Genomic DNA, 19,015 nt, shown 5'->3' with positions numbered 1-19,015 from the left:
CTCCTAAAGCCCGGTCAAAGGTCATGATGTCAGGCCCATTTATTGTCAGTAATCTTTAACCTCAGATGGCCAAAGAACTAAAATGGGGAAGACAAAGCAAACAGAGGCCCAGCATTAAAACTTAATGACTCAGCTTCACCTGAGCTGGATTGAGCCAGTTTTTTCCTATTCCTGTTTTTTTTCCAACATCCTTAAGCTCCAGAAATTTGTAAAGAAAGTTCATGTTCTCTATCCCCAGCACCTTGATACAATAGGCATTTATTTAACAATAATTATATTCATGCAGAATCCAGGGGAACGTTGCTAATAGCTAGTCAGCCTCTGTCACTTTCAAGTTCATGGGTCTGATTCATGAAGAAGGGAAAAAAAAGCCGACACATTCTATTATGTGACATCTTCACTCACTGCCAATGGCTAAGTTTTGAGCTGTAAGCTATTCATTAAATGTCTTTTCTCCTTCCCCAGTGCAGTTTCTATCGCTTTGTTATGCAATGAAAGGGTAAGTCTGTAAATTGAAGATGGAAGAATCCCAAAGAAGGCTTTTTTGTCACTTTGTAGACCACCAGGGTCCTGACCCCACATGCCTCCTCATTCTCCATGACATGCAATACACAGATATACCTCACAACTTGGGAAGCATTTATTGAGGTTAGGTTAGGCTAGGTAATCTCTAAGGTCCCTTTCAGTATTATTCTATAGTTCTTGGCAGCAGAGAGGAAAAAGCCTAACTCTGGATTCATAGGATCTGAATTCAAAACCCATTTCTGATGTTTTCTTCCTAGGGAACCTGCTTGGATTTCATTTTCTTCATCTGCAAAATGATGGGCTTAGTTTATAAGATAACCTTTTAGTTATTACCTTTCCAAAATGACATTCTATCCTCCCAGATTTCTGTTTTTTTTTCTGAATCTATTTGAATTACCTGATTTGTCTCTTTTGCAAATTATGCAAAGAACTGAAAGAGGGAAATAGAAAGATGAATAACAATTGTTCCTATTTATATGGATCTTTACCATTACAACATGCTTTAACTCATTTGAACCTCACAACAACTCTGAGACCTAGATATTGCAAGTAAGGACTGAAGAAAGAATAGGGTTTCAACAAGCAAAGATGAAGAAGGATGGCTTTCCAAGGTTTTCACAGATTCATAGTATTTAGATTTTGAAGGTAATTTAGAGATCATTTACTCCAACCATTTTATTTTCCAGGTTTTTCTGTGGTAGATTAAGGAAATAGCTCAAAGTTGCATAAATAAAATTTGGGATTCAAGCCTAGTTTTTCTAAACACTGGGTTCTTTCTCTGATACCACACTGATTCTATATACCAGAGACTGGATTATGGGGTATTAAGGATCACTTATTTCTGATATTTGCGTATCCACTAGTGGGACAATTTTTTTCCTTTAAGTTTTTTTCTCAGGAATAATATCAATTTTAGTAATGCCATTTGCCTCCCTCAGCCTGAAGAAACCAAATTGGTGGCCAATTACCACCAATCAAATCAAAATCAAAAAACATTCCCTAGCCAAGGACAGTAGGAAATCCATTCATTTGGCCTCAGATTTTACCTGAAACAGCAAATCAAGACACTTATGAATGGCCAAGACAGCAGTTATAGAATTAGATTCAAGAATATCAGAGCTAGGAGGAGTCTTAGAAGCATGCAATATTAGAATCCTGGAATGTCAACTCCAGAAAGGACCTCAGAATTAGAGAAATTTAAAAGTTCAGAATTAAATGGGGTCTGAGAATCATAAAATTTGAAATGTCAGTACAATTAAAGATCATTTAGTTCAGGGGTTCTCTTCTTTTTCTTTCTTTCTTTTTTTTTTGTGAGGCAATTGGGATTAAGTGACTTGTCCAGGATCACATAGCTAGTAACTGCTAGGTGTGTGAAACTAAATTTTGAACTCAGGTCCTCCTAACTTCAGGGCTGGTGCTTTATCTACTACTACCATCTAGCTGCCCCACTTTTTTGTGTGAATGACTTTTAGCATGGACCCTTTAGCAATCTGATAGAGCTCAATGACCCCTTCTCAGAAAAGTATTTTTAAATAATTGAAGGAAAAGACAAATTTCAATTAGAACTTAATGAAGATAAAGATGTATTTTCTCAGTTGAATTCATATACTCCATGTTAATAACCCATGAATTAGTTTCATATGCCAGGTAAGGAAACTAAGCCCCAGAGTTATCCATGTGAGTTATCCATGATCACATAGTAAGGTAGTGACCACAAGCCTGAATTTCCTGATTCCCAGACCCACTTGGGAAAATGCTCAGAGGGATGAAGTGAGTCAGAAGGGACTTGGCTGAACCCTGTTTCTTTGCTCTGACCACAATATATTTCTCTTTGTTCAGAGGAGAAAAAGGGGAGGAGATGGAGATCAAAGACCAGTAAGATAGGATGGGCCAGGAAGCTGGTTATCAGAACATTTGGTGGGGGGGAAGAGAAGAGGGAGTGACTGAAGAAAGAAAACACAAGCCATAAAGTTGGATTTTGATTGGCTTTTAAAAACTGAGTTCTCCCACAAGGAAAGGCAAGCTTCCAGCCTTTAACTGACAAGGTGACAAGAAAATACCTTCCTCTCCTTTATTAGTAGGGATTGTGCATGTATATGTGTCTATCTGTATATCTGTATCTATGTTGAGGGTAGAGAGGGCCAGAAGAAGAAATAGCTTTGGATTCAGAGGCAAGAGACCTGAGTTCCAGAAACTGGATTCTATTGAGTTTTATACATGATCTTTGTCTGTCTGCTCCCTGCTAATAAAGACCCCAACCCTTCCCAAGATCATGAGATGAGAAATAAAAATAGCTAATATTATAAGTAGTAGGGTACTTAGAGGGCCCAGTGGAGAGAGTATTGGGCCTAGAGTCAGGAAAACTCCTCTTCCAGAGTTGAAACCTGGCCTTAATCACTCATTAGCTGGGCAAATCACTTAATCCTATCTGCCTCAGTTTCCCCATCTGTAAAATGAGCTGAAGAAGGAAATGGCAAAGCACTCCAGTATCTTTGCCAAAAAAAAAAAAAAAATCCCCGAATGGGATGATGAAGAGTCAGGGATGATTAAAATGGCTAGACAACAACAGGCATTATATAGTATTGTGCTAAATACTTTACAAGTATGATTTCTTTTGATCTTAACAACAGCCCTGAGAAGTCAATGTTATCGTTATCATCCCATTTTATAGTTGGAAAAAAAAAAAAACTAAGATAAATAGAGGTTAAGTGAATTGTCTGAGGTAAGTTTTTGAGGCGGGATTTGAACTCCCTGTCCTCCTGAGCCTAGGCCCAGGACTTTACCTATTGTACCATCTGGCTACATTAATGCTATAAGTAGTCATATAGAAGAGAGGAAGGTGGGCAAGTACAATTAGAAAGAGAAACAATAACAGAAAGAAAGGAAAATCTGGGAAAGACAATAAGGAGGTAGGGAAAAAGCAAAATAGACTAGTGAATAAAATCAAGATTAACAATCCTGATGGTTAATAATTAAGATCAATCAATGGAGGTGCCTCATCATTTTTTAAGACTCGTGAACTGTACAGAAACTTATAACAACAGAGTTTGTATCTGTATTCCTGTCCAGAGCCCATCACTGGTCTGTACCAGGCTTATAAAACAGTAGCTAATCTGGAAAATTAATTTATTGAGGTGAAAAATGATCAGGAGTCAGCAGATCTGAGTTCTAGTCCTAATTTTCCATTTACTCACCAGAATCTGTTTTTGCTGTCCTAATTTTCTATATACAGCAAAGAAATTGGGATCGCGGCAGCGACCTCCAATCCCTGTCAGAGCATCTTACCCTGGGTGGCGTTCCTGAAATGCCACTGCTGGCAATCCAGCTTGAGAAGTGCCAGAGCCTTTCCTCACATCATCATTCTTCCTTCATGCTCTGACTTCTGGCATTGTTTGTGAGTCTATCATTATCTTTGTTCATCCTGACATCAAGTACTAACTGAGAGAGCATTCCTGGGAGCCTGCTGGCACTTCCCTATCAATCAATCATGTGGGTAATCAATCCAGGAAGCAGGTCTAGGAAGCTTCCAACTGTCAAGCGATACCTGGCTTCTAATTAGGCCTCAGAATTATTCTAATTGGACTGTCTCATTCTGTTTCCTAGAACCCAGAGAAACATGGTGTCATTACCAATGTTGATAGGAAGGATAGCGGAGCAATCGATGTCAGTGTCACTCACAGAGTCAACCTTAGAGGTAGGTAGAGTGCATTGTGTAGTTTATACATTAGAAAGCACTTTCATATTTATAAATCTCACAATAGCCCCATGAGGGAGGCAAGACCTGCACTATTATCCCCATTTTACAGATGAAGAAACAAGCTTAGAGAGATTAAGTGATTTATCTGCAAAGACTGGGAAAGAATCCAAGCCACTTTTACTTGGAGTGCACCACAACACCCTGCTTAGGCACTAGAATTCCTACAATGATGACTTGAACAACGTCATCATGGAGCTTATAGTTTGATATTTTCCAGATAGGTAACTGTGGAGCACAAGAAACATATAAAAAAGAGGGGAATGAAACTTTATGTGACATACTACTAGATTGCAGGCTTCTTGAGGGCTGGGGCTGTGTTCATTTCTATCTTTTATCCCCCAAGATTTTGCATGGAAATATAAAATAGGAATGTAGTATGAATTTAGCAAATATCCGTTGAATTGAACTGAACTAAAATTATCAAGGAAAGAAATTCATTTACATTCAAGGGATCAGGAAAGTTTCAAAGAGAAAGAAATAGTTGAATGGTACTTTGAAGTAGGTAGAATGTCAATAAATGTGGTGGTGAATAGGAAAAGGGAATTCCAGACTTTCAGGGATAGATGGATAAAGGCACCAAAGTAAGAGAGCAAAATTAATTCCAGATGACCCAGGGTAGTGTGAAACAAGCTGGTAAGGTAGGAATTATCCAGGGTCTCAAATGCCAGACAGTGGAACTTGAAATGTATTTAGTAAGAAATAGAGAGCCATTGGTAGACTTTTAGTAGAGGCCCTTCTTAGTCTCTCCCCTCACTCCTCCTTGCCAATCTAGCATCTTCTCTCTCAGATAATTTCCCATTTACATTTTGCTGTCATTCATTCTTCATTTTTCAAAGAGGGACAGTGACATCATGAGGTGATGTCTTGCCTTGTTCCAGAATTAGGTTGAAGGGAGACAATTTGCACAAAATTGTCAGCTTCTCTTTTTCAGTCATTGAAATGGAAAGACAAAAGTCCATTCAACTGGTGGTGGTCGGGATGCGATGGAAGATCTTGGAGTCTTCAGTGGCTGACCAAACTCTAAGCACTCCACAGGGCCTTCTTCTGCTGCCTTCATGGCCTTTGAAACAAATCGTCCCATTTGACTGGGAGAAGTCTTTACAGACTTGGAGGAGACATTCCCTAACTCACTGACAGGTTTGAGGTCTGTTAATTATCCACAGCCTGGTTTAGCCCAGTTGCCGAGACAATTTTACTGTAGAGTGGTCACTTCACAAGGTAAGACTTTTTGGAGCCACAAGTGAGAGTTGAGGGAAGAAGGGCGCCAAAAGTGAATGATCAGTCCTGGAATAGGGTCTGTAAGCCCTTCTCACTGAACAAACAAAATTTTTATTACATATTCCTTGTATATACATAGCATGTTGTCTTCCCAAGTAGAAAGTGAGCTAACATGATTTTAAGGGTTCAGGAAGAACTCTTAAGATTCTGATGACAACACACTCCTTATCCCACTGAAATTTCATTAACAGAATCCCCTAAACTCTTCTAACCCATAATCATGGTGTGGTGGAAAGAGCATTGCACTGGCTCTGGGATTCAGGAAACTTGAGCACTAGAACCCATTCTCCTGTTGCTGTGAAACAGCATCTGCCCTTTCTGGACCATAGTTTCTTATTCTGTGAAAATAAGGAGTTGGTCTAAATAACCTCCAAGGTCTCTTCAAGCTTGAATATTTCGTGACTATATGTTCTAAACCTCTCTTCCAGGTCTAGTATTTGAACAACCTTGATTTGCTAATTCTTCCAGCTTTAACATTCCATTATTCTGTGAATTGTCATATAAAGCATCAAAGTATTTGAAAAGCACCTCAGAAAAGACTGAAGTCCTTGGGGGACATTCATTCCTTGGCCTGAAAGAGCTTGTTTTTAAACAGCTCCAAATGGCACTTTTCTCTTTGTCCTCCGAGATGTCGTCACCACTGCAATGACAAAGAGGAAACAGCCATAAAAGATGGGGGAAGAAAGGGCTTTTCATTCTGTCAAAACACCCAGAAGCCTCACGTCATGAAATGGGGAAGAGACTGGCCTAGAGCTTTATTTGTTTTCTGAACAAGCCTCACTTTTCCAGAAGGACCTTTTTGGAATAGAAGCAGATTTTGCTTCATGCATGAATGAACTGCTGCCATCTTCTGACATTGCAGAGTTCTGCAAATGACAAGAAATGACTTTTCCACTCAAGGAAAACACAGGAAGTGGGGTTGAGGGGGAGGAGAAGGAGAGGGATGCTTACCTGGTAGTCATGTGATCTACGAAAATAAGGTAGAGACTCCTGGAAGCAAAAAAAGGACATCTTTTTAGCACACACTAAAAGAATGCATTTTAACTTGGAAAACTCATTCAATCCCATTCAATTCAACTCAATTTGAAAAACATTTGCTCTTAATAATAACTCACCTAAAATGATGAATTTTATAATTTACAAAGTGCTTTCTTCCAAACAACCCTGTGAGATAAATAGTGTAAGTATTAATATCTGCATTTTACAGGTGAGACAACTAAAGTTTAAGAGAGGTTCAGGGAGTGAGAAGCAGTAGTACAGAACAGTAAAATGAGCACCAAATTTGTAAGCAGAGGGCCTAGATTCAATTTCTGACTTATTTTTATATATGTGATGTTGAGCAAGTTGTCTCTACTCTGTTGGCTTTGGATTCATCATCTATAAAATTTGGGGGTGGATTCAGTGAGATTAAGGAAATAAGAAGCAGTGTGGGGTAATGGATAGTGATGGACTTGGAATTAGATCTTTGTTTGAAGGTCAGTTAATATAGTTATTCTTCTGTAATCTAATTCTGTAGTTCTGTAACCTTGGATAAATCATTTAACTTACCTCAACTTCCCATCTGTAAAATAAGAATGATAACGCCTCTGTAACTCACAAGGCTGTTGTTAGGATCTAATGAGATGACTTGGCAAACCTTAAAGTGCTATATAAATGCTCCCTATTCTTGCGATGATGATACTGAGGATGGGGATGATGATTAATGTGGCAGCTGTTGTCATTATTATTGAAGTTAGCAGACACCTGGGTTTGAATCTTGTTTCTTTTACTTACAAGCTTTGAGATCTTAACCTCTTAACCTCTCTGAATCTCAGGGTTTTTATCTGCAAAATGGGGATAATAAAGTACTTTCAGTGATTCTCCTGATAGTTGTACAGAGAGGTTTTTATTGTTGCTCAGTCATTTTGGTTATCTGACTTTTTACAATTTCAGTTGTATGTGACCCCACATGGGGTTTTCTTGGCAGAGATACTGGAATGGCTTGCCCAGTGATCTATCCACTGTGCCACTTAGCTGCTCAAGGAGGATTTTATTCCACCATAAATGTATGATACTATTATTCAAATTATCAGCTATTCAAATACTTGGAAGCATATATCATGTCTTGTCAAAGTCTTTTTTTTTTTTCCTCTGGGTAAGACACCTTCACTTATTTCAGTTTTGAGGAAACTTAGCTATATAGAGCTTAACTTACTTATGCAGTCATAAGGGGCAGCTAGGTGGTTTAATGAATAGAACTCTGGTCGTGGAGTCCTACTTAAGTTCAAATTGGTTTCTGACACTGATATTGTGTGATCTTGGACAAATTACTTAACCCTTTCTGCCTTAGTTTCCCCATCTGTAAAATGAGCTGGAGAAGGAAATGGCAAACCACACCATTATTTTGCCAAAAAAACACTCTATATGGAATTATTATATATGTTGAAATGCCTAAATAACAACAACCAGAGTCATCAGGTTAGTAAATATCCGAGGTGGGATTTTCTATATTCAATAACTGAGGTCTCTGCTGATACTCTTTGCTTCTAACTTTTTCTCTTGATGGCAACATCACTCCCTATTCAACCAGGTACAATAGCTCTTCTCTTCTCTCACATCCAATCCCTTACCATGTACAGTTGATTCTGCCTCTTCAGTGTCACTCTAGATACTTTCCCTTTTCTTTCCTTACCCAGCTTCTGCCTTTCTTTAAGCCTCTCTAACCGTTCTTTGACTATTATAACAGATTCTTCAGTTGTCCTGTTTCTCTTTCAAACCACAGCTGGACTAATCCTCTCAATGCCTTACACTAATCTTGTCACTCCCTGCTCAGAAATCTTTAGAAGTTCCCCACATCCTAATGAATAAAGTTTGAACTCCTTAACCTGACCTTCAAAGGGCCCTCCACAATCCAACCTCAGGCTATCTTTTCAGTCTTATCTCACACATGTCCTCTACAATTTAGCCAAACTGGAGCAGAGGATGTAGTATGAGAACTATAGGCCAGTGAATCTGTAACCTCTGGCCCTCATCACTCAGTACATTATATTTTTAGTGATCTCCCCAAAGGCAAGGACTGTGCCTTATATTTATTTATGTTCCCCCATGGTTCAGGTCCTTGAACACAGGAGGTGCTCCATTCGAATTTGCTGAATGATGGATGTTTGGCTTTCCATCTCATTTCTGCAGAAGGGTGTGAGGTTATCAGAAATAAAAGTCTGAGGGTACAATCTTTCACAGTCTATTGCAGCAGATTTGAGAATGTAAAATTTTTCATAGAAGAGACAGACCAGTCAGAAATCCTTAGTTGTGGGTCCACTTTAATTCACATAAGAAAAATCACAAGGTCTAACTTGAGATACCTTGGAGCAAAAAAGATGGCTTAAAGAGGAAGAATTCAGGGCAAAAGATACATATAGATCATAGTCAATGGAGAGATAAGGATTTAAGTATATATCAGATCTGCTAGAGGAAACAAATTATATCCTTGATTGAGTCAATTGTAGAGGTGAAACCCAACTTCAGGTAAAATGATGGCTGAGTCACAATTGAAGGAGGAAAAGGATCCAAGAATTTTTAAGACAAAAAAACAAGAACTGGAAGGGAGCTTATAAGTCAGTTCATTCAAGCCTGTCGTTTTACTAAGAAAAACATTGAGACCCACAGAAGGCAAGAGGCTCGAACTCAGGTCCTCTGACTATAAAGCCCTCATTCTTTCTACTGTATGATCTTTTACTTTCTTGATCTAATTCTTGATCTTTATTAGACTGTCATCATTCCTCTTGTTACTATTTTTTTTTCTAATTACTCATAAAAATAGTTTTCAACATTCTTTTTTTTCCCCCTGAGGCTGGGGTTAAGTGACTTGCCCAGGGTCACACAGCTAGGAAGTATTAAGTGTCTGAGACCAGATTTGAACTCAGGTCCTCCTGACTTCAGGGCTGGTGCTCTATCCAATGCACCAACTAGCTGTCCCCGACATTCATTGTTGTAAGATTTTAAGTTACAAATTTTTTCTCCTTTCCTCCTTTATTCCTCACCCCCATGATAGAAAGCAATTTGATATAGGTTATACATATGCAATCATTTAAAACATATTTCCATATTTGTCACTCTATAAAAGAAAAATCAGAATAAAGGGGAAAAAAATAAACAAAAAAACAGTGAAAATACAATGCTTCAATCCATATTCAGTCTCCCTTATACTCTCTTTGGATGCAGATGGCATTTTCCATCCCAAGTCTTTTGGAATTGTCTTGGATCACTGTATTGCTGAGAAGAGCTAAGTCTGCCTAGGCTGATCATCACACAATCTTGCTGTTGCTGTGTACAGTGTCTGCTAGTTCTGCTCACTTTACTCAGCATCAACTCAGGTAAGTCTTTGCAGGCTTTTCTGATCATTACTACTCTTGGATTGAATTATGAACACTTAGGACCCACCCTATACAATAAATCAACTCCACAAAGTAGATCAGTGTCACATATTGGTTTAATAAGTAAAAGCAAGGTTTTATTCACTCACATCTCATTGGTTTCCTACCTTTAATGTCACAAGCAAAAAAAAACAACAACTGCTAATTGGCTAGGTTGCATGAATGACAAAAGTTTCTAGCATGGAACATTCCAAGCAGAATTCTCAAAATATTCTTAAAAAGCACAGGGTTCCAAGCAGGACCAGTGGATATTTCTAGACAAATAGATAAGTAGATAGGTATGTAGAAAGATAGATAGGTAGATAGATAGAGACATTTCTCTCCTTCACTTACAAACATGTCACTTCTCTTACTAAAAAGTCACCCCCTATAACAAAGAATAAAAAATTTAAAAAAAGCAATTTCCGCAAAAATAACTAAGCAGAGTTTTGTAGTCAATGATTCTCATGTATTGCCTACATAGGATGATTATCAGTCAGCCGCTAGTTGACTCATTACCATATACATTGTCATCATCCTGAGTTCTAAAATAATCCTTAGGGCTATGTTTGGACACTTTCTTATTAATTACCAAAATTGCAGCCTTTCTCATTAATTAATGACTGTCCAAGATACTGGCAATTTATTAATAATGTAACATAATGAAATAAAATCATAATTATTTACAATGTATCAGCTGTGAAAAAGATAGCTAATCATAATCTTTCTTTTTGACGTCATGTCTGAAATACAACCCTACCATTGAGCATCTTTGAAGAATGATCTTATTTATTAATAAACTAAGGGGTAAAATCAGCTCTTTCAGGGAAAGAAGTTCCCCTCATTCTTTTTCTTTCTTCTCACAGTTTCTCTTCAGTCATCACAATTAATAGTCTCTTCAGGATGTCAACAAAAATTGCAGCCCCTCAAGATTCCATAGCTTCTTAAAGATATAGTATCAATCCTCTCTATGAGAGAGGATTTTGTTGTTGTTGTCATCTTATCATTTTAATGTCTTTTAAAAATTATTAAAGCTTTTTATTTTCAAAACTTATGCATAGATAATTTTCAACATTCACTTTTGCAAAACCTTGTGTTCCAAATTTTTTCCCTCTTTTCCCTTCTTCCCCTCCCCTAGATGACAAGTAACCCAATATATGTTAAACATATATAATTCTTCTATACATATTTTAACAATTATCATGCTGCACCAGAAAAATCAGATCAGAGAAAGAAAACAAAATGCAAGCAAACAACAAAAAAGAGTGAAAATACTATGTTGTGATCCACACTCAGTCCCCACAGTCCTCTTGTGAGAGAGTTTTTACAGTTAGTACTATATTTCCCCAAACTCATAGAGTTGTCACTTGAATAAAAGAATAAAAAAAGAAGTGGGAAGATGCAAAGCAGCTCAACTAATAAATGCAATATTTCACAATCATAAACTCTCATTTATTCAAGGAAGAGAGAAAGGTGCATTTTCTCATTCTTTTTTGGAGGTGAAATTGTTTATTATAATTACAAAGCATTCAGTTTTGGTTTTATTCTTTTTGTTATTTTCATTTATTGTAATAACCATTGTTTTTATTATTTTCTTAGTCTTACTTTGGACCAATTTGGACCGACTCTTCTAAGTTTCTTTGTATTCTATATATACATAGTTTCTTACAGAATAGTAATTAATGTTCCATCACAATCATGTACCAACTTTATCTCACTAATTATTACATCTTGTCTGGACTGCAATGGTTTTCTTACTTTTCTCCCTGCTCCATATCTTTTCCCACTTTAACCTCTCCTCCACTCAGCTGCCAAGATGGTCTCTTTTTTAAAAATTGTCATAGTATATATTTTTCCAATTACATGTAAAAATTGTTTTCAACATTCATTTTTGTAAAATATTTAATTCCAATTTTTTTCTTTCTTTTCCTTACTTCTCCCCTCCAAAGACAGCAAATAATCTGATATTATACAAATACAATCATTTTAAATATATTTCCATATTAGTCATGTTATAAAAGAAAAATCAGAACAAAAGAGGAAAATCACAAGAAAACACACAAAAAAATTTAAAAGGTGGAAATAGTGTGCTTCAATCTGTATCCAATCTCTATAGTTCTCTCTCTGGATATAGATGGCATTTTATATCCCAAGTCTACTGGAATTGTCTTGGATCACGTATTGTGGAGAAGAGCTAAGTCTATCATAGTTGATCATTACATAATCTTGCTGTTACTATGTACTTCTGGTTCTCAATTCACTTAGCATCAGTTCATGTAAGTCTTTCCTGGCTTTTCTGAAATCAACCTGCTGATCTTTTCTTATAGAATAATAGTATTTCATTACATTCATCTAATATAATTTATTCAGCTTTTCTCCAACTGATGCACCTCAAGGTGAATAATCTAAAGGACATCTCTGATCATGTCATCCTATCCCACTGACCTCAATAAGTTCCATTAACTCTAATTTTTTTTCTGAGACAGTTAGGGTTAAGTGACTTGCCCAGGGTCACACAGCTAGGAAGTGTTGATTTCAGGGCTGGTGCTCTCTCCACTGGGCCACCTAGTTGCCCTGACTATTATCTCTAGAATCAAATAAAGTCCTCAGTTTAAAACTTAAAGGTCTTTATAATTTAACCCCTTCTTTTCCCTCCTTCTTGTACTTAATACCCCTCCACATACTTTATTGTTTAACAAAATCAACCCACAGACAATTTCTTGAACATGACATTCAAGCAGTTGTAGTGACTGTCCTACACGAATGCTCTACCCTCTCATCTCCACCACTTAGCTCCTAGAAGAAGTGGGGAAAGCCTTTGTGGGCTTTGCAAAGGATGGATGGAACCTTGAGCTGAGCCTTGAAGGAAGCTGGGGAAACTAAGGCCTTCCCTTTTCAGATGGCTGTTGTCTTGTCTGTATAGATCTTGTATTTATCTAGTCATTTACGTAACCCAGGTTCCTGGGCAAGTCTCAAGTATTTTTCATAATTAGTGACTCCATGCCTGTGGGAAGGTTGACTTAAGAGAAGAAAGACATTCTTCAACCTTCCTTAAGAGAATCTTTATCTGGAGTAAGCTCCAAAGAATTTAGAGCCACGTCTGTCTTTCTCACAGCAGTATGGTCTCCAAAAAAGACAGGCAATAGGAACAGAGTAAATTAAAGTATTAAAAGTAAAAATACAGGGCATGTTCAGGGAATTGAGAGTAGTCTAACTTGACTAACACAAAGTTCAGAGAGGGGAGTAAGATGGGAAAACACAGGCATAGTATGTTGCCACTGAATTATAGTAGGGTTTGAATACTAAGCAAAGGAGTATGAATTTTACCCAGAGGGCAACAGGGAGCTGCTAATAATTTTAAGACAGTAAAATGCTGTCTTCAAAAATCTGAAGGGCTATTTGGATAAGAATAATATATGTGGGACTCAAGTGAATGGAGCTAGAAGCAATGATTAGATCTAATAGAAAGGAGAGTTTGGTTCTGTATGTGAAAGCATCTCCTAGCATGTAGGGCTGTCTCACAATGGAATGTGCCACATCAAGAAACAGTGACCTTTCATTTGGAAGGGTTCATACAGAGGTTGAAGAAACATCGATCCAAAATACCACAGAAAGATGTGCATATATTATGTGATCTTATGATTATATCTTATAGTAATATCTTGAGAGGATTGAACATGAGAGAGATATGAGGAAATGACTCCCCCGCAATTAATGCTCCAGCCTCTGATATTCTCTCAGAAAAGATCTGGTAATATTTGGCAGCTTTGTGAAATAAATAAAATGCTTCTTTTTCCATATGTTGCATTTTCTTTTCCACTTACCTTTTATTAATTTTGAAAGTTTTACATTTGGTATGGCACCATCCCGGAAATGTCTGTTTTCTTTCTTCTAAAGCCCTGAAAAAAATTTATTTTATTATTTTATTCATTTTATGAATTTCCTAGCAACTTTGGAAATTGCCTTTCCCCATTTGAGTTCCCCTCTACAAATGAGGCCGTTGCTTAATTCTACATAAATCAACCATAATAGGTTTTTTGTTTGCTTGTTTTTGCTGAGGCAATTGGGGTTAAGTGACTTGCCCAGGGTCACACAGCTAGGAAGTGGTAAGTGTCTGAGACCAGATTTGAACTCAGGTCTTCCTGACTTCAGGGCTAGCACTCAATCCACCGTGCCACCTAGCTGCCCTCCATAGTAGTTTGATATGATGAGAAGACCCCTGGTTCTGGAGCCAAAAGTCCTGGCCCTGCAACTTATTACCTGTATAACCTTAAATAAGTCACATACCTCTCTGGTTCTCAGTTTCCCTCATTTGCAAAATGAGGTGATTAGACTAGTTTAATCTTAAAGGGCCCTTGTATTTCCATGGAACTAATGGCCCAAAAGTTCCATCATTGACTCTGTTCTATTTTTGGATGAAAATATAGATCAAATTTCCTTATCAGATTTGCAGGTGACAAGAATCTGGGAGTACCTGGTGACTGGGAATCACCATTTTGGACAATAAAATCAAGATTTAAAATTTTTTTCATAGATCAGCTCATTGATCTATATTACGTTCTGAATTTATGAAGTCATGGGATGTCATGGAGGTTGGAGTTATACTGATATTAGAGTTTAAAAAAAACCACAAAAATAGGTAATTGACCAATGAAGTAGGAAGGCAGTAGTTGCAGCTACTAATCACCCTGAAGAACACCATGCTTTTTCCCCTTGAAAACTGCTTATTATTAAAGCTAAGTGACCTAGACTTTGGAGCTAGCATTTATAAACTGATTCTGATGCAGAAAAATAAAGTCTAATACTTTCATGGCTGGCCCAGTGAATAGTGCACTGCACTTGGAGTCAGGAAGACTTGAATTCAAATCCAGACTCAGATACTAGCTTGGTTGGACAAGTCACTTAAACCCAGCCTCAGTTTTCTCATTTGTTAAAGAGGATCATAAAAGCACCTACCTCACAGGGTTGTTGTGAGCAATAAATGTGATAATATTTATAAAGTGCTTAGGACAATGCATGACATATAGTAGGTGCTTAATGAATGCTTGTTCTCTTTCTCCTTTCCCCTATCCAAACAACAACCTTGTAGTTATGGGGAAGTTCAAATGGCAATAATGGTCTCCTTTCATCTTCTTTTTCCCTGACTAAAAATCCCATTCCTGTAATTCAAAAGCCTCAGTTCAAGCCTTTCATGTGTTCACATCTAAAGACAGGGAGACTCAAATACTTTGGTCCTGGCTGAAGATGTAACCTCTAAGACATATATTTTGCTTAAAAGGTGCCATTAGGCAATTAGCACAAATTAATTCCTCAGTTTTTGGGGTTGTCCTGTCATTGTCAGTCAATTGAAAAATGAATCCTCTCCTACTAAAGGTAATTTGTTTCTTGACTTTTCAAGACCAGAACTCTTAAAGCCTGGACAAAGTGCAGCTTTCTGGAACATTATCATCTGATAAATAAATGCTTCTCCTTTTTTCATCCCCCTGCCCCCAGGAAAATTCTGGGTCTTTAGCCCAATATTATCCTTTCCCTGATCTTTGGGATGGGAATTTAGACCACATAAACATTTGGACTTAGAATCAGAGACCCAAGTTCATGTCCAAGCACTGCCACTTATTAGCTGTGTGATCTTTGGCATATCATATTCCCTTTCTGAGGTATAGTTTCTTCATTTATAAAATGAAGAGCTTGAACTAGATGATCTCTAACATCTCTTCTAGGCCTATTATTCTCTAAGTCTCTCTCTGCTGCCTCCCCAATCCCTCTTGACACCCCACCCCAAGTCCCAGCTGCGTTTGTTCTCTCCATGTAATGACTGATTTCCCATCCTTGTAATGTCTGACTTCCTATCTGGAGTTTGTGCCAAATGTTGTACCGGCCGAGACAGAACGAGGATTTATTTCAATGAATTGGACTCTGAATCTATAATTTGATTCAAATGTTAAATGCTAATGAAGGTATAGAGGAAATGTGCTCTAAAGTGAACAAGTATTTTGCTGGATCTGCCTCCAACCTAAAGGGTGCAACATCGACTTCCAAAATATGTCAAATCTGACTTTTCTTTTTCTTCCTTTCCCAAAAAAATGTGTGCACTGTTGGAAACTACAACTTTTGAGAAGTGGGAGCAGGAATGAAGGAAGAGACTAGGCTACTTTTCCCTTTTCTTTTTTTTTTTTTCCTTCCCAACAAAATCTATACACTATTAGAAACTGCAACTCTTGAGAGATGGGAGAAGTGTTGAAGGAAGAAACTAGGCTACTTTTCCTTTTCTCCCTACTGGTTACAACTTTCTGGTTAGGTTGAAGATGACTTCTTTATTTCCTAGAAACCATAAGAGGACATAACATCAGACATAGGACCTTGAAGCAGTTTTGAAGTAGCTGGAGTTGTTCCCTATCTCTTATATTCCCATTGTTTATCCCCCCTCTTCTTATTGACACTCCCTAAGCTGTCTCCTTAATCCTCATCCACTCGATGCCTAAAACCATCAAACACACCATAAGTCAGTCAGTTACAACCCTTAGAATCACACACCACACACAGTCTTACTATCACGACTTAATGGAACACTGAAGGGTAATCACAGAATAGGTGTCACAGAAACACACGACTAGAAAAAGGAGGTGGGCTGTTATTATTGGAGAGTGAGAGATAACTGGTGGGGGAGAAGCTGAGTGTTTCATAAACTATTAGACGGACAAAGGAAGATCCTTAGTGCACTGGACAGATGCTCTATAAAGGATCCATAGAAAAGCATGCATAAAAACTTCATAAGATGGGAAGGCAGAGGTTGGATAGCAATCTACACTAATGGATAGAGGTGATATATACAAGAAGTGTTCAGCTGCACCTCATCCCTTATTGAAAACCAATGACTCTGTGCTAAAGAAAAATATTGTTGATGGAAATGATATAGGCAAGCTCTCAGGTGCAATTTGGTGGATTTTAGAGGAAAGAACATTAGATAAGAGTTTATGGGTTTATGTCCTAAATTTTCCACTTGTTACCTCTGTGATTCAAAAATATCAGTTTATTGTGCCTCAATTTGCTTACCTGGTAAATAGGAATACAAATAAAGAGATACAAAAAAAAAAAAAAAAGCCACAAAAGTATCAAAGCAGAGTTTAGAAGAACCATAAAATGTTGGAGCTGGAAAAGATTCTAGTATTATGGCACATTGAATGTTAGTATAGGAAGGAAATTGAGAATCACAAAATTTAGAATGTTAGAGCAGGAAGAGACCTTATAATCCCATAACACAAAATGTTGGAGCAACAAGTAAACTGAGGATCAAGAAGCCATAAAATTCCAGAGCTTCCAGGACCTTAGCAGATCACCTAATCCAAACCCATCACTTTTAATAAAGGAATATTTAGAATCAAAGACTTTAAGTGACTTACCAGAGATCACACACTTTGTTAGTGACAGAGACAATTACGTGTCAGAAAGCTTTAAGGTTCTGTTTCTTGAACATAGTTCTTTTGACTCTTAAAATTCAGTTCTATTTCCAGTACTCTGTGTTCAATCCAAATAGAATTAATAAACCACATAAAACAAAGACAATACACCATAAGTTATGGCTATGGGAAAAGCACAGGCATGAAGAATAGGGCTCCTCAGGAGCAGAGACTTAACTGCTCTCTTCAGGAGATGACTGTATCAGAAGATTAAGGGAAGTGATTTTCATGGTCATTGGAGTAAAGTGTATTTCTCTGCCCATTCCACTGGGGGAAGTGTTCATGTGCTTAGGGTAGGTATCCCTCTAACTCACCAATGGGTTTGAGATCTTTCAGTTATTCACAAGCTGGTTTAGAGGTCACTGGACTTTAGCCATAAACAGTACCTCCCATTCTAGGGAGATTTTTTTTTTTTTTTTTTTAACAATGTTGGTCACTGACCACAGTGGGAATGGATTTAGAGAAGATGAATGGTTCCATATAAATTCAATCCCACTCCTACAGACACGACCTCCCCTACTGACATAAGGGGCCAGTGCCCTCATCTAAATAAGTATCTAAGGCATTAATTACTTTTTGAAAGCAGTCATCTTAGAAGACAGTAGATTTCTATCAGTGGAGAGGTTTGCAAGCTACAAACAATTCTGAAAAGAAACGAAATGGGCATTTGCCTAAAGGTTCTAATGTGGATGCACAAGAAACTCATGTACTAATTTTTTTTTGTTTGTTTTGTTTTGTTTTGTTTTTTAATGTAAAGAAGCTAGAATCAAGGACAGGTAATAGGATAAAAACAACATTATGGGATACATCTATAAGAAAAGTGTAAGGATTTTTAGCCCAGAATGAACTCATCCTGGAAAAGAAGATTAAAACTCATAACAAAATTTGAGTTTTTAAAGAAAGAATTGTTTGGGGGAAAGGAGATAATTAAAGAATAGGCTAGCTCCTTGAGGTGGATAGTACAACAGTAATAATGAATGAAAGATAAGATGAGCTTTGATTTTTGTTTCTGTTTTCTTTTCCAAGAAGAATCAATGAACTGAAGAGAATAAAGTTTTTAGAAAGAAGTTGATACCCAAGATAAGTGAGGAGATAGAAAGTGAATTTCTCATTGTCTTTGATGAATTCCAGTAATGCAGACATAATAGCTGAGCTCCACTTACTGATTTTTGAAAAATCATAGAGAAGTAGAGAAGTACTCTCAGATCGGAGAAAAACTAATGTCCTGATTTTCACAGGAGAATGAACCTTATGAATTCTGGATGAATTAGCTGAACTTCAATTACTGGCAAAAGTTTAAAACATATTATGAAAGGGATACTTAGTCTCAAAAAAAGAAGCAACAATCACAGAGACACAACCTATTATCACTAAGAACATGTCATGAGATGTTAACCTAATTTCCTTTGTTGATAAAATGACAGAATTGGTCTATAAAGGACATGCCATAGACATACTAAATTTGGACTCTGGCAAGGCATTTAACAAAATTTATAATATTGTTTTTTATGAGTAGACTAGATCTTAGACACAGCTAGGTGGAATTGAACCCATTTGAGCAGCTGAACATAAAGAATAGTCATTGATAGATCAATGTCAAATTGGAA

General features: G+C 37.3%; 1 long non-coding RNA gene across 1 annotated transcript; it reads right to left on the bottom strand.

Annotated features, from left to right (window-relative positions):
* Positions 1-4,955: 4,955 nt before the first annotated feature.
* On the bottom strand, positions 4,956-17,610 carry LOC141553526 (uncharacterized). The gene is made up of 4 exons (XR_012485496.1): positions 17,352-17,610; positions 13,776-13,850; positions 6,512-6,550; positions 4,956-6,200 (listed from the first exon to the last, which is right to left on the bottom strand). It is a non-coding gene; the product is annotated as an uncharacterized LOC141553526 (long non-coding RNA).
* Between the last annotated feature and the right edge of the window lie 1,405 nt (positions 17,611-19,015).

The sequence above is a fragment of the Sminthopsis crassicaudata genome, chromosome 2 (genome assembly GCF_048593235.1).
Source record: "Sminthopsis crassicaudata isolate SCR6 chromosome 2, ASM4859323v1, whole genome shotgun sequence".
Taxonomy (NCBI): Eukaryota; Metazoa; Chordata; class Mammalia; order Dasyuromorphia; family Dasyuridae; genus Sminthopsis; species Sminthopsis crassicaudata.
Note: the sequence above shows the minus strand (reverse complement) of the source record. Positions and strands in the feature narration are given on the sequence as shown.